The sequence below is a fragment of the Balaenoptera physalus genome, assembly GCF_965194825.1.
Source record: "Balaenoptera physalus genome assembly, chromosome: 13".
Classification (NCBI taxonomy): Eukaryota; Metazoa; Chordata; class Mammalia; order Artiodactyla; family Balaenopteridae; genus Balaenoptera; species Balaenoptera physalus.
In genome coordinates, this window is record NC_138892.1 from 73,719,374 (window position 1) to 73,742,726 (window position 23,353).

General features: G+C 34.8%; 1 long non-coding RNA gene across 1 annotated transcript in view; it reads right to left on the minus strand.

Moving 5' to 3' along the window:
• LOC309640502 overlaps positions 1-23,353 on the minus strand; it is an 875,392-nt gene that overhangs the window by 52,328 nt on the left and 799,711 nt on the right. The gene's annotated exons all lie outside the window — the stretch shown is intronic.

Below are 23,353 nucleotides of genomic sequence, written 5' to 3' on the forward strand. Positions count from 1 at the left end.
GAGAGTATTCCTCAAACTGATGTACAGATTCAATCAGAATCCTCTCAAAACTCCGTCTGGCTTTTTTGCAGAAATTGACAAGCTGATCCTAAAATTCATATAGAAATTTAAGGGACTCAGAGAAGCCAAAAAAATATTGAAAAGTAAGAGCTATGCTTGAAAGAAGAGTTTTTTCAACAAATGATACCAAGATATCTGGAGATCTATATACAGAAAATGAAGTTGGATGCCTTCCCCACAATATACACAAAAATAATTCAAAATGGCTCATAGGCTTACGTTTATGAGCTAAAACTATAAAACTCTTAGAAGAAAATATAGGAGTAAATCTTCATGTACCTTGGGTTATGCAGAGTCTTCTTAAATTTGACAACATAGGCACAAACAACAAAAGAAAAAATTGACAAATTGGACTTCATCAACATGAAATATTTTGTGCTTCAAAGGATACCATCAAGAAAATGAAAAGACAACCCACAGAATGGGGGGAAATATATGCAAAAAAAATATGGGATAAAGAACTGGTATCTCTCTATAAATAATTATTAAAATGCAATAATAATAAAAAAATAAAATGCAACAATAAGACAGCCCAATTTAAAATTGACAAATAAAAAAATAAAAAAAATAAAATTGACAAATAATGTAAATATATATTTCTTCAAAGAAAATGGGCAAATGACCAGTAAACACATGAAAAGATGCTCAAAATCATCTGCCTTAAAGATATGTAAATCAAAATCACAATAAGATGCTACTTCCAGCTGACTAGGATGGCCAAAATAAAGACCAAAAGAAAATAACAATCGTTAGCAAGAATATAGAGGAATTAGAACACTCTCACATTGCTGGTAGTGATATAAAATGGTGCAACCCCTTTGGCAAAGAGTCTGGCAATTCATCAAAAAGTTAAGCATAGAGTTCAGCATTCCACTCCTAGGAATCACTACACCTCTCACCCAAAGTGAAAACATATATCCATGAAAAAACTTGTCCATTAATATTCATGGCAGCATTATTTGTAATAGCCAGAGTAGCAATAACCCAAATGTCCTTCAGCAGCTTAATGGTTTTAAAAAATGTGGCATATCCAGAAATGGAACATTATTTAACAATGAAAAGATATGAAGTACTGATGCATACTACTACACAGATGAACCTTGAAAACATTATACTAAGTGAAAGAGGCCAGTCTGAGTACATATTACATGATACTATTTGTATGAAATGTCCAGAATCGATCTACAAAAACAGAAAGTAAATCAACATTTTCCTATGTTGATAGGTGGGGGCTTGGAATGGAGTGACTGCTAATGTGTCTGTAGTTATGTAGTTTTTTAGGTCTATCAGCCAGAATGGACTAAGACAAACTCCATAGTTCAAGTATATGGTTTTCAAATCTTAAGTGTGTCAAATGTGTATTCTTGACAACCAGGTTACCTTCCAGAATAACAAAGACAGAAAAGCTTCCAAGAAAAGGGATGGAGTGAGTCTCTAGTTTAACTCCTGTGCTTCCTTTCATATCTTCCTTGACTGATTTGTGAAAAACTACATTCTTTTAAAGTTATGGACCTCGTTAGCTACAAGGGGTTTTAGCATAATTTAAAAAATTATTTTCTTAAAGTACAGAAACAGAGGGTAATAGAGGTGGGTAGGGACATTTATTTTTCTCTGCCCTTTCTCTAATGCACTCAAATACTATTTAACACTCAAATGCCCTTTCACTGCAACATCAAAATATTTAATTCACTATTTATATTTTATTTTCACAGTAAAAAATTGTTCAGCCTAAAGAGTATTAAATTGTATAGTAAGTGACTTTTTTATTGTGGTAAAATATACATAACATAAATTTACCATTTTAACCATTTTTAAGTGTAGAGTTCAGTGGCATTAAGTGTATTCACATCATTGTGAAACCATCATAGCAAGTAACTTTTATATACATAACTCGATAGAAAATTCAAACATATAATCAAATCTACAAAGTACTTTTCATTATTAAAGTAAAATCACAGTTCTAATAAAGAATGTTATCATAAGTCTTCAGCTAAACTAGTAATCCTATTCATAAATTCATGACATTATTATTTATGGAATCATATTTAAAATATATTTACACTTGTAATTTCCTTTTTTAAAAAATAATTTATTTATTTATGGCTGCTTTGGGTCTTCATTACTGTGTGCGGGCTTTCTCTAGTTGCAGCGAGCGGGGGCTACTCTTCTCTTCGTTGCGCAGGCTTCCCATTGTGGTGGCCTCTCTTGTGGAGCATGGGATCTAGGCGCGTTGGCTTCAGTAGTTAGTTGTAGCACGTGGGTTTAGTTGCTCCTGTGGCATGTGGGATCTTCCCTGACCAGGGCTCAAACCCGTGTCCCCTGCGTTGGCAGGCGGATTCTTAACCACTGCGCCACCAGGGAAGCCCCTTCTTTTTTTTTTTTAAATGTCTTTATTGGAGTATAATTGCTTTACAATGTTGTGTTAGTTTCTGCTGTATAACAAAGTGAATCAGCTATATGTATACGTATATCGCCATATCCCCTCCCTCTTTCCTCTCCCTCCCACCGTCCCTATCCCACCCCGCTAGGTGGTCACAATGCACCGAGCTGATCTCCCTGTGCTATGCAGCTGCTTCCCACCAGCCATCCATTCTACATTTGGTAGTGTATATATGTCCATGCCACTCTCTCACTTCATCCCAGCTTACCCTTCCCCCTCCCTGTGTCCTCAAGTCCATTCTCTATGTCTGCGTATTTTTTCCTGTCCTACTCCTAGGTTCTTCAGAACCATTTTCTTTTCTTTTTTTTTTTTTTTTAGATTCCATATATATATGTGTTAGCATATGGTATTTGTTTTTCTCTTTCTGACTTACTTCACTCTGTATGACAGACTCTAGGTCCATCCACCTCACTACAAATAGTTCAATTTTGTTTCTTTTTATGGCTGAATAATATTCCATTGTATATATGTGCCACATCTTCTGTATCCATTCATCTGTCAATGGACACTTAGGTTGCTTCCGTGTCCTGGCTGTTGTAAATAGAGCTGTAATGAACATTGTGGTACATGTCTCTTTTTGAATTATGGAAAAATGTTCATCTAGATTTCATATTGAAAATAAATTCATTGACGCATCATGAGACAGATTGCATATTAAGTATATTAAATGTCAGGCTTGTTTTTCTAGTTTCATTTGAAAAACAAAGTTTTCCATAAGGCATGGACAGATGTTGATAAGATAATAGCAGCTGTGGTGAGAATACATTTTCGTTAAGGAAAAATGACAGTGTTTTTCTTTAATGGTTAAGATTATTGATAGTTCTTTGGAAGTATTAGACAGAAGTTGCTACGAGATATTTTAAAATAATCATTAACCTGTGCACTGTGTTTTTTATTTTGGTACCAGCTGCTACTGTTTCTTCTCTCTTGACAAGACATCAAACTCCAAGGCCATGTCTACCTGACCATATCAGAGAGGTCAAAACATAGCTACCCACTTGACTAAGAGAATTATCCAATTAAGCCAGAATTTCCTCAGTTTTTCCTCTTTTCATGTTCTTCCTCCTTTATGCATGGGTCTTTTATCCACCCCCTCTAGGTCCTTAAGGGCTTGCTATCAATGATTTTTTCATCTATGACTTTATCTTCAAAGTTTATAGGTTCTTTCCCCTCAGTATTTCCACACTTTGTAAAGAAAAAAATAAAAAATAAAAATCCTTTTTCTTATCCCTCATGTTCCCACTTAGTTAGTATTTAAGATCTCTACTGCACTTTTTAACCAAATTTCTTTAAAGAGAAACTGACATCCCCTCTCCACTTTCTCACCATGATTCCCTCCTTAATCTACTGGAAGGTTGCATCTACTGAAATTGCCCATGCTGAGGCCATTAAGGCCAATGGATATGTTTTTGTCTTCCTACTTGCCCTCTCTTGGCCTTTGATGGTTTCATGGATCTTTACCCTTGAAACTCCCTTGCACTGGCCTGTGTAACACTAGCTGTCACAGTTCTCCACATTTCTCACTCCTTTGCAGTTTCTCTTGTGGACTCTTCCTTTTCTGTCCTCTTAAATACTGATGTTTTCCATGTATCCAATTCCTTACAAAACATCTATAATTGGATAGCATATCTCAAACTCAATTACAAAATTCAGTTCCTCATTTTCTCCTCAATATTCCCCCTCCTTAGATGCTTTCTCTCTCAGTGAAGGGTGCCACCATTCACCCAGTTGTTCAAGTCTGAGCACTACCCTTGGCTTCTTCTCCTTCCTCTCCCACATGGCACCAGTCACCAGGTCCTGCCATGTTCTCCCACTACTCTGTTCTCCCTCACCATGCTGTGCTTCATGCTCAGAACTGGCTTACTGCAATAGCTTCTAACCAGTTGCCTTATCAGTCAGTTTGATTCCCCACACTGTTTCAGACTCATCTTTCTAGTATTTAAATCTGGTCATGTCACCCCTTTACTTAAATATCCATAAATATCCCAGGCATAACCCCAGGCCAACTTTGATGTCCCCCCATTTGTTCACCTATAGCTGTCTCTACATGCATCTTTCTAATTTGGCTCATATCAGAGTAAATTGTAATCCTAGATTTGCTTTTATTTCCTCTACTAAATTGTCGACTCTTTTTTTTTTTTAAATGTTTTCCTTATTAATTTTTAGTAGTTTAAAAAAAATTAATTAATTAATTTATTTTTGGCTGCATTGGGTTTTTGTTGCTGCGCGCGGGCTTTCTCTAGTTGCGGCAAGAGGGGGCTACTCTTCGTTGCAGTGTGCAGGCTTCTCATTGCGGTGGCTTCTCTTGTTGCAGAGCATGGGCTTTAGATGCGCAGGCTTCAGTAGTTGTGGCACGTGGGCTCAGTAGCTGTGGCTCACGGGCTCTAGAGTACAGGCTCAGTAGTTGTGGTGCACAGGCTTAGTTGCTCCACAGCATATGGGATCTTCATGGCCCAGGGCTCGAACCCATGTCCCCTGCAATGGCAGGCGGATTCTTAACCACTGATTCTGCACCACCACAGAAGTCCCTAAATTGTCAGCTCTTGAGGGAAAGGAATGTGCTTCACTTGCCTCTACAGTCCTAGAACTAAGTAAAGTGTTTGGCTGTAATAGTGAGTAATAAAAGTTTGTTGAATGAAAAGTTTGTTGTAATGAATACAGGAATAAATTTAATCAACTAAACTCGTTCTGACTTAAATATATGGCTGACCATATATTGGTTATTCTTCTAACACAAGAACCCAGAATTATTACCCTGCTACTCAAAATGCTTTGAATTGAATCCACTAAATAATTGGGTTTCAGTTTGGTTGATTCTTAAACAAGAAGGTTTAGTATACTACAGAAGTCATTTAATTAAATTTTATAGTTTTATTTTTCCTAATTTTTGCAAACTGTCACATATGTATACTCTAGTGGAAAAAATATTTGAGCTTGACTTAACATTCAGTTGGTAGGCATTTGTGTGTGCATGAATATAAAAATCTCTGGCCACCAGAATAACTTGATCCAAATTGTGAAACAAAAGGACAAGAGACTTCCAGAAACATTGATTACACTGTTATAATGACAGGGAGTTCCTGTCAGCCACTCTCAGGCAAGATCCAAAAGCTATGGTTGGTTTATCTGTTTGCTTATTTTTTCCTTGCCTTCAGTGCCTGTCAATGCTAAGTACAGAGTAAGACTGAGTAATAATTTTACATTCACATAGCAATTTAAATTTAAAAGTACTTTCAAGTTAATTTTCTCCTGCGAAACATTTGTTGGTATGTCTATTTTATTTAATCCTCCTGAATCCTCAATGGTTCTAACAAGAAACAAAACTGTGTTTCTGCATTTTACTGTGTCTAAAAATCAAAATCCTATTTTTTTTTTGAATATTTTAAAAATATTTTCATTGTGTTTCAGTCAGTTTTGTTTTCAATTTTAAAAATGGTCTGTCTTGGGTTTTATAATACTTTTAAATGAGCTTTAAATTATTGTTTTCTATTTTAAAATACATAGGTATCATTCAGAGAAATATGTAGCTCTAATCAGAAGTATTCCAATCACTTCTATGGATGACCTTTAGCTCCAAATTGCTTCTATGAAGTATTTTTCCCAGTTGTTAAGGTAAAATGTCAAGTCACTACTTTATTTTGAAGTTACTCCTTATTCTTGCAATGCATTGCAATGCTCTTATAAATATATCTTCTCTTTAATGGAGGAAAAGCAGTAACTGTTATTTCCAGGCTTTAGAAGTAACTTTCTGTCCTATCTTACCCTTGAACCTAAATCTTTGAAACCTACTGAACTTATTCTTACATGCTATCTACTCTCAATGTCTTCATATTTAATTCACAGTAGGACTATACTAAGAATGCATACATAATAGAATTTATGTTTTAAATTGTCTGTATGGCTTACATAGCTTCTGCCGGTCACATATGGAGACTGTGTGACTGAGCATAAATAGTTAAAAAGTCAGCAACTAGTTTTTGATTCCTCCTGTGGGTCAGGTACTGTTATAAACCCTGGTAAATAGTACTACCATTGATATGTTACAATCATACAGAATGACCAATTGTGTTTTATATGAAGCGTCTTGGTTACCATCATTCAGAGTCACACCTTAAATTTTATATTTATTTTTCCTACCTTAGTATTCTTTTTGCCCTTAATTCTTTAATACATTATTTTAAAATTCTTGATTTGTATGTAGGTTTGTATAACCCCTCAAGTCATTATGGAATGAGGTATGATGTAAATAACCAAACACAACTCAACGTAGAAATACATTTTCAGCATAGACACAATAAAGAAGTCACTCTTTCCTCCAAGTGAACAGGAAATGAGTTTTCCTTTGCCTCAGCAGATGGAGAATGCAGAGCACTCAAGTCAGAAATCAGAAAAGTCAGCACAAGGAAGCAGAGACAGAAACCATTCCCAGATAATCAGTAACACACATTTTGCAGAGCAAACTTTTAGAAATGATGCTTACATTTTTTAATAAGGGTTGATATTTAAAGTAAACCTTGAGGAAATAATCAGCCAAACCCAGTACGTGGGAAATTCTACAGAACAAATTATCCAATTTTTCAGTAAATAAATGAAAGAAAGAAAAGAAAAAAAATAAAGAAGAAAGAAAGAAAGAAAGAAAGGAAGGAAGGAAGGAAGGAAGGAAGGTAGAAAGAAAGAAAGAAAGAAAAAAAAAGAAAGAAAGAAAAGAACTGCTATAGATTAAGAGAGTTGTACGACCTTGTTATAATCCTGACTCCAGTAAACTAACTATAAAAAAGACATTTATTACACAATTAAGGAAAACTAAACACGTATTAGGTATTAGATAATATGAAGAAAATATTGTTAATTTTAGGAACGTGATAATCGGACTGTAGTTACATTTTTTAAAGACCTTATATATGAGATACATATTAATATATTTATAGATGAAATATGTCAGATATTTTCCTTAAAATAGTCCAGATTTATTCATTTTATATGTGAATAAGGAAGTTTATCAGTTTAAAAGTAAGTAAGAAGAATAAAGCATACCTTGAATCACAGTAAGTCTCTAATAGGATTTAAATAAATACAAATTATATTCTTGTCTCAGTCCAGGTTCTTTCAAAAGTAGCAACTGAGAGAAAAGCATATTTGAGAGTATAGTCTGCCTTCTGTATCCACATCCTCTGCATCTGCAGATTTGACTAACTGTGGATCAAAAATATTTTTTTAAGTTCCAGAAAGTTCCAAAAAAGCAAAACTTGAATTTGCTATGCACTGGCAACTATTTATGTAGCATTTTTCTGTAACAGCTTATGGAAAAACCCAAATGAACTTTTTGGCCAACCCAATACATTGTATTAAGTATTAAAAGTAATCTAGAGATGATTTAAAGTATAAGGGAGGATGTAAGTAGATTAAATTCAAATAGTACACCATTTTATATAAAGGACCTGAACATTCGTGGATCTTGTTATCCACAAGAGTCCTAGAACCAATCCACAAGAGATACCTAGGGATAACTGCAATGTTTTAGGAACATGATTCCAGGGAACAACATTGAGAGTCAGAGAGAATAAAAATGGAGAAGAGAAAGCCAGCAGAGGAATGCACACTGAGTTGGCTACCCACTTTTGGATGACAAGGAGTTCAATCCTGCACGAGCAAAATGCATCTCAGAACAATTCACTGGGGGAGCAAAAGAGAAAGCATTTATCAATCACCTCCTTTCTCCACTGATAAAGGCTAGACCACAGGGCATTAACACCTCTGGACTTCTTAGTTCAGGAGCATGAATGCTGAGAGAATTCTGTGGTATCTAATGACTTGGCTAATAGAAGCCCTCCAGCAGAAAGTAAGAGGTGCTCAGCATTGGCCTGAGGCAATGTGCTGTCAGGTTTCACCTGAATGCATCTGGTTGAAGTCTTCAGGGGAACTAGTCTCCACAGCTAAGATCAGAATAAAAGGATTAGAAGAGATTCACAAGAGTTGTTCCAATAGTCTATTCCCTGTGCCTACCACCCACATTCCTTTTTCCTTCCATAAAGTCCAGTCAGTTACAGAATTCCTTTCAATATGGTGGCCAGCTGGAATCTTTGCAGAGACTGAATGTAAGAACGTTAGTGAAACAAGCTGCCATCCCCAACGCTATACCTGATTCCAAGGCCACAATAGACATTATTTATCTCCCTCATCCATTACCAAATTTAGAATTGTCTCAGCTTAGGTCTGGCTGATTTATGTTGTTTTCCTTCTGAGGTGACCCAGACTTTTATCCCCAAAGGTTCTGTGCCATTGATTTCCTTGTGCTTGGCAGTCTGTGGTTGCTGCAATCTTCCATCTATAATTTTCACTGGCCATGATAGCACCAAGAGACATCCAGGGGGCATCCCCTAGGCACTCTGTAGGTCCCAGTTACTTATCTCCTTGCCTTCATTTTGTAGTCAGAACCCTAGCTCCTCATGGTAAAAATCAGAAATAATTACCACTACGAATACAAAATGGCTTTCTTTGCCTTTTGTTAGATTTCAGGGCTATAAGTGTTCAAACATAACAATGTACAGGTTACCAATAAGATACTCAGAATATAACATTGAATGTGGTAACAGAACAGTGATCAAGGTCAAAAACAGTCTAATTAGCAGCTGGTGATGTGTTATACTTTTGTAAACTTGACTTCAAACCATTACCTTAAAATACAAAAAACAAAGCTAAACAAAAACAGGTGGTTGAACAGGTCTCAAAATACAAGGTTATGTTACATGAAAATTTCTTCCCATGAACCATTCTAGAAAACTCTAATTCCCGTGATTGTTTTTTATACTATTTAAAATAATTTATACTTTTTCTCATTCAATAAAGATTTGAAGGAAATATGTTGGATTAATAATTTTTACCTAGTGTGGACAGAAGCATAAGAAAGCTTATTTAACAGAAAAGTGGAGTCTTATCTACCTCATCAGTTATGTCTATTCTGGATGCATTTGCTTATTCATTAATAATGCAAATGCTTTCATTTATTTTGTACATCTGTTGTGATCGGCTCTTCTGTGAATTGGCCTTAATCCCCACAATAATCTGTAAGGTAGGAAACTGAGGAGTTATAGGAAGCAACTTACCCAAAGTCAAACAGTTTCTAAACACCTAAGCCAGAATTCCAGTTCAAACCTGTTGCCTTCAAACCATCATCTGGAATAACAAAAGAAATCATTCATTTTATAGGTGTAAATATTGTAGGAAATCTATTTAGATTTGCCTTCATTGGATTGTCATTTTGTGAGTCCAAGTTAAGAACAGAGGTGTAATGAAGAGCTAAGGGGTAATTCACAGACAGTTGCTTTCAAACAGCTGGCTTTTGTATTATTCCATCATTGCCTCTTCCATCACAGGCAAAAGCAGAAGTCCACATACAGTCTTTGTGGGTTGAAAATCAAGGTGCCCTGGTCTACCATAGTCAAGGAGTTGTCATTTGACTTAAGTAAGAACAGTCACATTTTCTCTCCTGAGATTTTGATATGTGAGTGAAGTGACATGACATGAAAGAATAGACAAAGCATATTTACTCTGGGGCAGCATTCTTACAAGACAGCTAAGCAATTCTGGCAGCTTAGCCTTTGGATTCTGTCATTTTATGGGCAGCTCTTTAGTCTTCCTGTAGCTTTTGTAAGGATATCATTATATCTTTCCAATTAAAAATTTTTTTCTTACATTAGGCAGTCAGCTCCTATTGGTAGCCATCAAAGAACCCTAAATTATATGCAATTGCAACCAAAAGTGATCATTTCTTTCTCTAAATACCTATTGAATCAACAGTCCACACCACAAAGTTCAGCATCAATGTTCTCTAATCCCACCGGGATTAATCCTGCCTCCCTAGCTCGAGTGTAAACTATTTGGGCATTACTATCATTATTCTTTGGCTTCCCTCACATGACCTAGCACAGGGCTATGTACTAAATTGATGGATAGACTTTAAAAACATGCTAGAATGGACACAATGGTAAGGGATAAGAAGTCAGGTAAACCAGGGGTAGGAAATGAACATGAAGATCAGGGAATGGCAAAACAGAAAGCCAAAGCCATCTCCTTATATCCTGCCTCAACCCACTCATGACTATGGCAAAAACACCATTCTCTACTGGACAGCTATTCAGACTAACAATAAGTTCATAAAAAACAATCATGCTGGTCATGTCTGCTTGTGTTTACTAAAACCCACTCTCTTCTATGTGGGGAAAAGAGTTGGGATTATTGGATTCCCATAGAATTATGAATGAGTCATGAACATGTTTTTTGCACAAATATTTTAAAAGTTATATAGAGTGGTATTCTCATCTTTTACCAGCATTAATGATTATTGAAAATATTAAGCAAATTGGCAGGAAGAAAATATAATCTCTTATTAGACACTGTAAATGTATTACTTTGTAGAGTTTCTAAAGTTGTAGTAGAATGAACTATTTTCCTAGGCTTCCAGAGTATAAACAATTTATTTCTCACACACACACACACACACACACACACACACACACACACACACACACAAGCCTCAATAGGAAAGGGTGATTACTTTTAGTATATTGAATCGTTGAGGAAGTGCTTATCATACCTCTTTAGTTCTTCTGAGATATGAATTAAGAGCATTTGTTGGTTGTTCACAAAGCATGGTTGTTCTCAGCCTGAATACTGAGAAAACAAAAAGGAAGAAAAACCTTTTAGGAAAAGTTTAGATTTTTAGAAAATAGTTCCGGTTGAATAGCATGACATCTACTGTTTCCTCTTTGCTTTTAGCCATATAAATGCATGCTTTTTAGCAATTACAAAAGGTGATTTCATCTCAGATTGGTCTCATTTACCTTGAGACAAATTAAACATTACCTCCTTATGCCTACCATGCTTTCCTTCCTTCCTATAATTTTCTTTGAAACTCTTCTTAAAGACATGTTATTATGGTAAAGTATATACCTGATAACTAAATTAAACAGGTTCTTGAAATTTTTCCATAAAGAACATTTTCTGCAACTAACAATAGTCCGTGAAGTCATTCAATTTTGAAGGACATTCACAAACTCTACCTCCTACAAAACTGCATAAAAAATTATATGAGGAGTTAATCCAGGCAGTGTGTAAAGAAATACCAAAAAAGGGAAACAGGATATAAGAAACAGGCCAGCTAAGTCTTACCCATAAGAAGTTAAGAACAAAATTTGAAAAAAAATAAGAATATCATAAGTTCAAGATGCTTGGAAGATTTCCCTTAGAGTAAGAAAATTTAATGATACAAGGTTACATATATTTCTTTAGGCATCTAACCATATTACTTGGTTCAACAGAAAATATCATTTATATAGTAATATTGTATTACTGTTGATTGGTTTTTGGAATGATTCTACAAAGGATTAGAAAGATAATTTTAGTGACTGTCATAAACCTTAGCTATCAATATAATAACACAATAACACAACTATAAAAACCAGAAGGTAAGTGGGGGAAAGAGAAATTGGGAGGTAGGGTAAGTACACTAAATGTCCTCATGCTTCTGAGTAGGTAATCAACAGATACTGTCTAATGTTGTTGCTAAATCTAAAAATGACAACCAGGGACCTACTGACCTTGAAACTAATGAAGTTTAATCCTTAATCCTTCTGGAATCTTCACCTGCAAGGACTCCTTGAAAGGCATTAGGGGAGCCCTAGCAATTTTGTATATGTAATTTTGCATTTATTTTCTTACAGATGTGTCTTCCCAAATGTATACATTTTAGGCCCCACATAATCTGGATCCACTTCTGGGCCACTCCCTGGGTGTTGGGAGAGACTTATGCACCTGGAGGACCCTGAAGTTAAAATTTCTGTAGCTACAAAGTAAATTCAACCTTAATGGTAACAACCAAAATAACTAAAAGTAGAAACCTCTGCTTCTAGAGGGTGGTCCTGGTAGAACTAGGAGGGGAGGAGGGGTGGGGGAGAAGGAAGAGGGACATTTATACTTTTCATTTCATAGCCACTGGTATGGTTTTATTTATTTATTTATTTACCTGTAGATGTATTTTTTTAATAGCAATTTATTAGTCAACATGCACTTTCCTCTTTCACATGTACAAAAGCTGTAATATTGAAGACAAAAGATAGGGCTGCAATGTATATATGTATATTTTATCGACAACTGTAGTGACAATCCTTATTTTCTCCTTACACACAGATTTATCCTGGATTCGGTGCTACCTTTCAAGTTAATAGGAATTCTACATGTGAAAATAGCAGTGCCTAAGATAGTAGGAAATAAAAACATCTGGCTTTAAATTCTTGTTCTTAGGAAGAACAACTGCAGAAAACATCAGTGATTGTCTTTTCTCACCAAATACATAGTGTTATTGATAGAATGCTTAAAATATAGTATTTTCTTCTTATAAAGAGTTTTCTCGTGAGTGAATTTTGTTCTTTCCTAAGATACTTAAAAAAAGAAATTCATGATTTTCATCATAGAATCTCTGTAGCATTACAACAACAGATGAAGCGTTGCTTTTTTCAGATAATTAGACTGTTCTTTACCTGCCGTGAAGGAAGGCAACAGTGAGCAGACACTAAATCCATGGTAACATGCAGATCAGCATTTTCCTTTTCAATACCTAGGAAACATCATTTCTCTGAACATCTGCTTGGGCATTTTTTTCTCAGTAACAGATTAGACAACTAGCAGCAAAGAAAATGTTTAAACATGTTTAAACCTGAAAGCATTATTGGGTCATTCAACTACTTAAACAAATGAAGGGGAACAAGAGAAAAAGATATGTGTAGATTTCCTCCCAGCCTTGAGGTAAGAGAAGTTTGGCTGGAGGATCCCTGCTGGTAACTAGGAAAGCCTCACTGCTTTCCTTTTGCTTATCTCCTGAACAGCTTTGTGAAGAATGGCAGAGTATAAAAAGAGAATCTAATTTAATTAAGCAATGTAAATAATTGCCTTTTGATTTATTTTTCATATTGCTTACTTCCAGTTGAATGGTTAATATTATCAATAACATTAGAAACAGGCATTTAAAAGCCCCAGAGAAGTTGGTGACAGCAGAATTAACAATAAAAATTTAAGTTGCATGGGTTATTTTGAAGTAGAAAGAAATGAATATTTGTAATTACTATACAATAACAATTAAAGTGCTAGCAAGAGCAGAATACCATGCAAGAATATTCAAGACTAAATGAATGATCTGGCATCATATTCTAGAATTCAAAAAATCAGGGGAAGAGAGAAAAACATCAAGGAGGAGCAACAAAAAATTTATTGAAAGTTTATCAGTAGAGAACACTCATTCTGCAAGACCCTATGGATCTTGTCCCTGTTACTTCTCCCAAATCATCTTATTCCCCATCACCTTCCCCCTACCATACCATGTGTTCTGGTCATATGATCTTTCATTAATTTGAACATGACAAACTCTGCTTAACTTCAGATCCTCTGATCATCCTGTTTCTTCTGCTACAAATGGTCTTCCTTCTCTGCATGACCAGTTCTTTCTCATCCTTTAGTCTTAGCTTAAAATATTATCTTGGCCCTTTATGATCCCTAGTAAAGAGCCTTAAAAAAGAAATTAAAGTCTAAGTACCCCAGTGCTTAGACTTATGGCTACTGACTGCCACTATTTTCTATGTCGGCTATCTTTATATTTTTTTTCTGCAGAGTGCATTTCAAAACTTGCCATTATTTTACTTTTAAGACTAGAAATTCATTTCAAAGCTAGAAATTAAGCACAATGAGGGAAAGGACTGTGCCTTTCCTTTTTACTGTTATGAGCCCAAGACCTACTATGGTACTTAGCATGCAGTAAGCACAAAATAAAGTATGGTGGAATGAATGACTTAATTGATTAATGAATTAATAAGCAATACATATAAATAATATGATGTAAAATACAGTGCGATAGGTAGACAAACATCTGTTCTAAGGTTGCCTTTTGCAAATATGCTATGTTTTCCCCTATTTTTTGGAAATCCTGGCTTAGCTTAGACCACAAGCCCATGGTAAAGCTGTCAGCAATCTGGCCTTTTTGGTTTCTGTAGTTAGAGGCCTCCACCAAGACTAGCAGAGTAGCAGATTTTCCAAACATCAGAGGAAGAGTCAGCACCTGGTGGCCTCTGGGCTCGAGCCTCTGAACTTCAGGACTTCCTGTACCCTGGAAGCCAGTGGCTTTAGGAGACTCCTCCCCATCTGCCCTTCTGCAGAGACTTAGGCTTTGAAGGCGGGTGTGATTGATAGCCTCTTGCTTGGTGAAGTCCTCACTAGATCATTAGAGCCATAAGAGAAGAGCCCTTGTCCAGTGAATTTGCTGCTCTCCCAGACCAGGCCGGGGACACATATAGGTGAGACCGAAACCTAGGAAATACTTATGACTAAGGTCTCTGGTCTCATGGAATTTATATTCTAGGCTGAGATTATGTAGAAAATAAAAACTGAACTATAGTTTTGTCCTAGAAAAAAAAAAAAAAAGGAAGAGTCAGGTGCTAAGCAGCCAAAAGACTCCCATGAAGAAATGTTCATAACAAGAGTCAAGGGTCCTCATATTGGGATTCATTGTGTACAAGGGCTGAGGAAGAGCTCTATTTAAGAAAAACAAGTGAGTTTGTTCAACAGTTATTACTGAACTCCTGTTGAGTACCTATTGAGAAACAATTGAGTGCCAAGCTTACTACCAAGTCCACAGAAGATAAAGAAAAAGAAGCAATCCTTGCTTTGATGAAATTCAGAGTCTAATAGAAGAAACACACAGGTATATATATAGGACAGTTTTCTACAATTTTGAGAATTATGTTCTTGAAAACTCTGTGACTGGATAATTTGTAAGCTAAAAATGTAAGAACTTAAGAGGCAGTAGGGATGTGGGACAAAGTTCAAAAAAAAAAAAACAGGAAGGTCTTATTAAATGTGAGATTTGTATACCCTTAAAAACAGTTTTTCAATGCAAGAGATCATCCAAGGATTTCTTTTTATATTAAAATTTGATATTCAATTTAGCAAGGTTCTTCTTTAAAATTTTAAGTTGAACATACAAACCTACTTATAGTTTAGTTTAGCATTTCCTGAATAATGTTTGATTGGTCCCATTTAATATTTTAAAGTATTTTAAACTATACCTATAAATACACAATATTCAATTTCCTTCTTAAATCCTTTGATTTATGACTTAAAATCCTCTGAAGTATAAAATTAATTCTTATAACGATATTAAACTTCTGAATAATTTGGTTCTTAAGTTCTCTTAAATGTTTCAGTGTATGCATTTAATAAAGGCTTAGTTTAAAATCAAAAGTCTAAATGAATCGCTAAATTACTCATTTTAAATTGAATGAAATGCTTGACGTATGTTGCTCTAAAAGGCTAATTTCTTTTTTTCATTAGAAGGACATTCCTAATATCCTCAGATTCTGTAACATAGAAATGTTAATATGATGCTTCTGATTCTTTTTAACTTTTCTGTATTTAGTTCTAAATCTTTTAATAGTTGAGAGATGCTTCCTTGATAAGGAAATAATTATGTCATCCCACTTGAATTTCAGCCCAACTTCTGTTTGGTTTCACAATCAGAGCTTTTGGCTCTGATGCTGACTAGATTGTTATCAGAGACTGATGGGACAGGTTTAGCATTACTTGTACTCCTATATCAATGTGATTTACAGTAAATCACATCACTGGGTTCCACTTACAGATATCTGATTCTTCTGCCTACTGATAGAAGTGTCATAGCCCTACCTGGGTTGTTTATATCACATGATTGGGTTTCATACTTTGTAAACACTTAAAATATGTACTTGTATTTTCTGGCTACCTTTGATCTGGAAGGAGTCCTACATTTAAAATATAGATTTCCTAATTTACAGGACACACAACTTATAGATGTGATATGCAATTCTATTTTTAATGTTTTAATGGCTTAGGATGACTATTCAGGTACAACTTCTTAGGATTTGAGTTAAACTGCTTGTAACAACAACAACAACAAAATTTTTAAGATGAGTAGTTTCTTAAACATTGGTGCTTTTAATTTTTTCATGTATGAGGAACACATAGCTGGGCAGAAAATAGCTGATACAGCATCTTCATGATGACATCAGACACCCAAGCCCTTTCCATCTTTTCCCTAACCTTCCCATTCTCATGTACAAAATATTTTATATGCTTAAAAAATAATAATAAACTCAGCATATAAAATAGAAAAAATATTTTCTTTTTTTTTAACCAAGGCATATAAATGTAAGCTCTTAAAATATAAGCTCTTAAAAACAGATTTATTAAGGTGTAATTGACACTCAATAAACTATATATATTTAAGGTGTATAATTTGGTAAGTTTTGACATATGTATACACCTGAAAAACCATCACCACAGTCGAGGTAATGAACATAACCATCCATTTCAACTGCTTCCTACAGCACATCTCTTCCTACTCTTCCCCTATCCCCAATGCCATTCTAAGACAACCAGTATCTGCTTTCATTTATTATAGATTAATTTGCATTTAATATAACATTATATAAATGAAATTTTACAGGGTATACTGTTTTGTCTGGCTTGTTTCACTCAGCACAATTATTTTGAGATCATCTATGTTGCTACATGTACCAATAGTTCATTACTTTTTATTTCTGATTAGTTTTCCATGTATAGATATACCACAGTTTGTCTAATCATCTGTGATGGAGATTTGGATTGTTTTCATTTTTTTGTCTACTACTAGTAAAGCTTCTATGAACATTAACAAAATGTTGTATGTACATATGCTTTCATCTTCAAAGAAATACCTAGGAGTGGAATGACTGGATTGTATACTAAGTGTATTTTTAACTTTTTAAAGAAAATGTCTCACTATTTTCAAAAGTGGTTGTATCATTATACATTCCTACCTGCAGATGAATGTTCCAGTGCTTCCACATCCTTGTCAACTCTTGATATGATCAGTAGGTTTACTTTTAGCCATTCTATTAGGTATGTAGTAATACCTCATCAGGGTTTTAATGTACATTTCCCTAATGACCAGTGGGTATTAAGCATCACTTCATATGCACATTTGCTATCTACACATATAGTCTTTGGTGAATGTTTTTCAGGTTATTTTGTTCACCTTTTAATTGAGTTGTTTATTATTTAATTTCAAGAGTGTTTTATTCTGGGTACGAGTCTTCTATCAGACATAAAATTTGCAAATATTTTCTAGTCTGTAACTTAATCTTCTTATACTCTTAAAGTTGCCTTTCGATAAAAGAACATTAACTTCAGCAAGGTTACATGATAAAAAATAAAAATATAAAAATCAATTATAATTCTATATACTAGTGATAAAAATGTTAATGCCAAAATTGTAAATATATACCATTTACAATCTCTGGAATGCTAATGAAAGAAATCAAAGAAGTTAAATAAATGGAAAGACAGACCATTCCTGGATATGAACACTCAACATACTCAACACTATAAAGACATCAATTCTCTCTAAACTGATATACAAGTTTAACACAATTCTTATCAAAATCTCAGCATTTTTGTAGATATATACAAGATTGTCCTAAATTTTAAATGGAAATGGAAAGGAACTAGAATAGCTAAAACAATTTCAAAAAAGAAACATAAATTGGGAAGAATCTGTTTACCCAATTTTGACACATTAGATAGTGGCAATAGTTAAGACTGTGTGGTACTGGGGGAGGGATAGACACCCAGACACCACAAATAGCCCAATTAATTTTTGACAAAAGAGCAAAAGTAATTCAGTGGAAGAAAGATGTCTTGTCAACAAAATGATGCTGGAGTAAATGGACATCCATGAGCAAAAAAAATCAATATTGACCTAAGTCACACATCTTATACACACATTAACTTAAAATGGGTCACTGGATTAAGTGTAACACTGTATGTTTTATTCCATAACACTTTTAGAAAAAAAAACTAAGAGAAAATCTTTGGGGTCTAGGGCCAGGAAAAAAATTCTTAGACTCAAAACCAAACACATAATCCCTAGAAGACAAAATAAATAAATCCGATTTGACTAAAACTGAAAACTTTGCTTTGCCAAGCTCTCTGTTAAAAGGATAAAAAAATCAAACTACAGACTTGGAGAAAATATTTGTTCTCCACATATCCAACAACAATAAAACAGACTATTATCTAGAAGATATAAAGAATTCTCAAGAGTAAAAAGAACAATCCATTAGAAAATGGGCAAAGAACATGAAGAGATATTTCACTGAAGATGATATAGAGATGGCAAATTAGGACACAGAAAGAGTTGAACGTCAATAGCCTTTAAGAAAATGTTAATTGTGAGCAGAGGGCTGGTGTTGGCAGTTGTTGGGGCCCGGTGACTGCTGGCAGTGAGAGGTTTGGTCTGAGCAGGGAGAGCACCAAGCAGGGGGTCCTGTGGTGATCCATCAGTCAGACCATCAGCCTCAGCTTCACTGGCATCTGGCATATACGTCATCACCTCAAGAGCTTCTTTAGAGCCAAGAAGCTGGTGTAGTGTCCTCTCTGTTGACCTTTCTTTTTCACCTCAATTATTTGGTATTTCCCCAACTCAACACCTTGTCTACTAGTATTGAGAGGGGAAAATGAAAAAAAGAATATAAGCCACACTGATTTCATGGCAACAAAGCTTTCGGATCAGCCACTTGTTAACACTGGTCCTCAAGAACGTGGGACATTGGTCCAAGTTTTCGAAAATCTGTCTTAGCTTTTGTGAGGAGTTGGAACAAACTCAGGACTAAAAGTTTTGCTTCTTTCACTTCCAGGCAATTCCCTCCATCCTATCACAAAATGAGCAAATGAAAAATCTCCTCTTCTACTCCTTGGATGTTTCCTCTTCTGTTTATGCAGTAGATGACTCAAATGGCCCATCAGGGAGGCACCACCTCACTGCTCCCCTGTCAGTTCTGGGCTTATTCAGTGGCACTGTGAATGGAAATAAGGGGCAGGTCTTGGCTCCAAAGGATTTAGATATTTCTCAACTTACTACAACTATTTTTTTTGTTAAATTATATATCTTCCTTCCTAGTTGAAGTGTTCTTGCCTGTATGTGGCTACCTGAAAACACCAATGCAGTCCCTTCTGAATTCTGTTTATTCACACATTTTTGATAACTACCATGGCAGCTCTCAGGATTTCAGTGTCTATGGGCCAGAGAGCAGATGTCACAGCTGCCCTCCAGGCCTTATCAGAGAGCCCAACAGAGTGAATTCCCTGGCAGTCCAGTGGTTAGGACTCTGCACTTTCACTGCCAAGAGTGTGGGTTCAATTCCTGGTCGATCCCCACAAGCCTCATGGCACAGCCAAAAGAAAAAAAAATTATAAAAAAAAAAAAAGAGAGAGAGCCCAGCAGAGAATTCTCTTGGGCATGTGTGATTGCCGTTACACAGGGCCTCAGAGCAAGAGGTAAGGTAGTGATAGAGCTAGCCCAATGCAGCACACTCATACCGCTCCCCCCCTTCACCTTTATTTAAGCTGTGGGGGATGTTTTCTTCATAGGAACCAGATTTGGTTCTTTACACAGATTTTCCCAGTGAAATAAAATATGTTGTAGTTAAAAAAAAAGAAAGAAGAAGAAGGAGGCAGAGGAGGAAAAGGAGGAGAAGAAGAAAAGAAAGGAAAAAGAAAATGCACACTGAAACCACAATGAGATATCACTATGCATCTATAAGAATGGCTAAAAGGAAACAAAGTAACAACACCAAATGTTGATGAGGATCTGGAGATTCTGGATCTGGAGGATTAATGTATTGCTGGTGGGAATGTAAAATGGTACAATCGCTCTAGAAATCATTTTGGTAGTTTCTTGAAAAACTAAACACGCAACTACCATATAACCCAGCGATTATACTCTTGGTCATTTATCTTAGAGAGATGAAAATTTCTGTTCATACAACAACTTGTACACAAATGTTTATAGTAGCTTTATTTATAATAGGCCAAAACTGGAAACAACCCAGATGTTCTTCAATGAGTGAATGATTAAATATACCATGGTATACCATACCATGGAATATAACACAGTAAGAAAAAGGGAGGAAAGATTGATACATGCAACAACTTGTATGAATATCCAGAGAATTATGCTGAGTGAAAAAAGCCAATATCAAGAGTTTACATACTGTGTGATTTCATTTAAATAACATGACAAGATTACAGAAATGGAGAACAGATTAGTGGTCTTCAAGGTTAAGGAGGATGTGAGGACTGGAGGGAAGTCAGTATGGCTCTAAAAGGACAACATAAGAGATCCTTGTGTGGGAAACGTTCTGTATCTTGACTATTATCAGCAACAATATCCTGGTTGTGATATTGTACCGAAGTTTTGCAAAATGTTACCGTTGGGGGAAACTGGGTGGAGGATACCTAGGATCTCTTTGTGTTATTTCTTACAATGCATATGAATCTACCATTATCTCAAAATAACAAGTTTACTTAAAACAAAAAGTAACTTTTGACATGAGAAATTTCCAATTTTGATGAAAACTAATTTATCAATTTGTTCTTCTACACATTGTGCTTTTGATTGCGTATTTAAGAACTCTGCCTAACTTAAGGCAACAAAAAGTTTCTCCTCGGTTTTCTTCTAGAAGATTTTTAGTTTTCAGTTCTTACATTTAGGTAAATGTTCCATTTTGAATTAATTTTTGTGTCTGCTGAAAGGTATGAATTCAAGTTCACTGTTTTTTGCGTATGGGAAACCAAATGTTCCAGCTGTCCTTTCTCCACTCAATTGCCTTTCACTGTGTTGAAAACCAGATGTGCATACATATGTGGATCTATTTCTGGACTCTATGCTATTACACTGTTATATTTGTCTGTCTTTACATCAATGCCACACTACCTTGATTAATATAGCTTTATAATACAGCTTGAAAACAAGTAGTCCTTGATTTTAACTGGCCAACTAAAGCATGTTTGTTAGTCCTCCAACTTTTTCATTTTAAAGTTGTTTTGGATATTTCATCTCCTTGCATTTCCATATAAAATTTTAAATCATTTTGTCAATTTCTTCAAGAAAAGCCTGTTCGAATTTTGAATGGGATTGTGTTTAATCTATGGATCAATTTGGGGAGAATTAACACCTTAGTAATACTGAATTTTTCAACCCATGAAGGTAGCATATATCTCCATTTGTTTAGGTCTTTAATTTTTCCTAGCAACGTTTTATAGTTTTTCTCAGTGTATAGGTTTTTCACATCTTTTGTAAGATTCATCCTGAAGTATCTAATATTTTTTGATGCAATTGTAAATAGTATTTTTATTCCAATTTTTGATTGTTGCTCGTATTTAGAAATACAACTGATTTTTGTTTATGACAGTATATCTTATAACCTTGCTAAACTCACTTATTGGTTCTAGTAGACCTTTTGTAGAGTCCTTTGGATTTTCTAGAGACCAATATGTCATCTGCGAATAAAGACAGTTTGATTACTTTTTTTACACTCTGGGTGAACTTTGTTTTACTATTATTATTTTATTTCTTTGTCTTGCTTTATTGTTTGGCTAGAACCTCCAGTACTGTATTGAATAGAATTGGTGAGAGTGAAAATCTTTAGTTTGCCCCTGACACCAAGAATAAAGTGTTCCAGCCTTTCATCAGTAAATATGATGTTAGTTGTAGATGCCTTTTATTAAGTTGAGAAAGTCTTCTATTCTTAGCTTGTTGAGGGTTTTTATTTAAATCACAAATGAATGCTGTATTTTTCAAAATTTTTTTCTGCATCTGTTGAGATGATCATACGAATTTCTTAAAATAAGTTTTTAATATAATGAATTATATTGACTGATTTTTTTAAATGTGAAACCAACCTTGCATTCTTAGGACTAACTCCACTTAGTCATGATGTATTATCCTTTTAATACACTGTTTGATTTAATTTGTTAAAATTTTTTTTAGAAATTTTGCATCTATGTATATGAGAGTTTTGCAGTTTTCTTAAAATGTCTTTGGTTTTGGAATCAGGATAATGCTGACTTTCTCCTCCTCTTTGATTTTCTAAGAGTTAGTATGGATCATATTATTTCCTCCTTAAATGTTTGGTAGACTTTACCTGTGAAGCCAACAGGGCCTGGAATTTTCCTCATGGGAAGGTTTTAAACTATAAGTTTCTTAATAAATATAAGGCTATTCAGATTATTTATTTCTTTTTGAATGAGATTTGGTAGGTTTTTTTTTTTTCTATTTCAAGGAATATGTCCATTTCATCAAATTTTTTTGGCATGAATTGTTTATCCTATTCCCTTATTATTATTTAATATTTGTGGAATGTGTAGTGATATAACCTCACTCATTCCTGATACTGGTAATTTGTGTATTCTATATTTTTTCCTTGATCAATCTAATGAGAGGATTATTAATTTTATTAATCTTTTTAAAGAACAAGCTTTTAGTTTTATTGATATTTCCCTATTGTTTTTCTGTTTTCCATTTCACTGATTTCCACTTTGACCTTTATTATTTCCTTTCCTCTACTTAAATTTTCATTTGCTCTTCCTTTTCCTGTATTTGAAGTTTGAAACTGAAGTCATTGATTTGCAATCTTTTTTTGTTTCTATTATAGGCTATGCATATCTCCTAAGAGTTGCTTCAGTGGGATCCCACAAATTTTGGTCTGTTGTGTGTATATTTTCTTTCAGTTCAAAATATTTTCTAATCTCCCTTTTGATTCCTTCTTTGATACATGGATTATTTATATATGTACTATTTAGTTTCTAAATGTTTGGGGGCTCTCTGGTATTGATTTCAATTTAATTCCATGTGAACAGAAAATATACTAATGTCTTGAATCACTCTAAATTTATTAACACTAGTTTCAAAGCCCAAGTTATGGTCTAACTCGGGTAATTGTTTCACGTGTACTT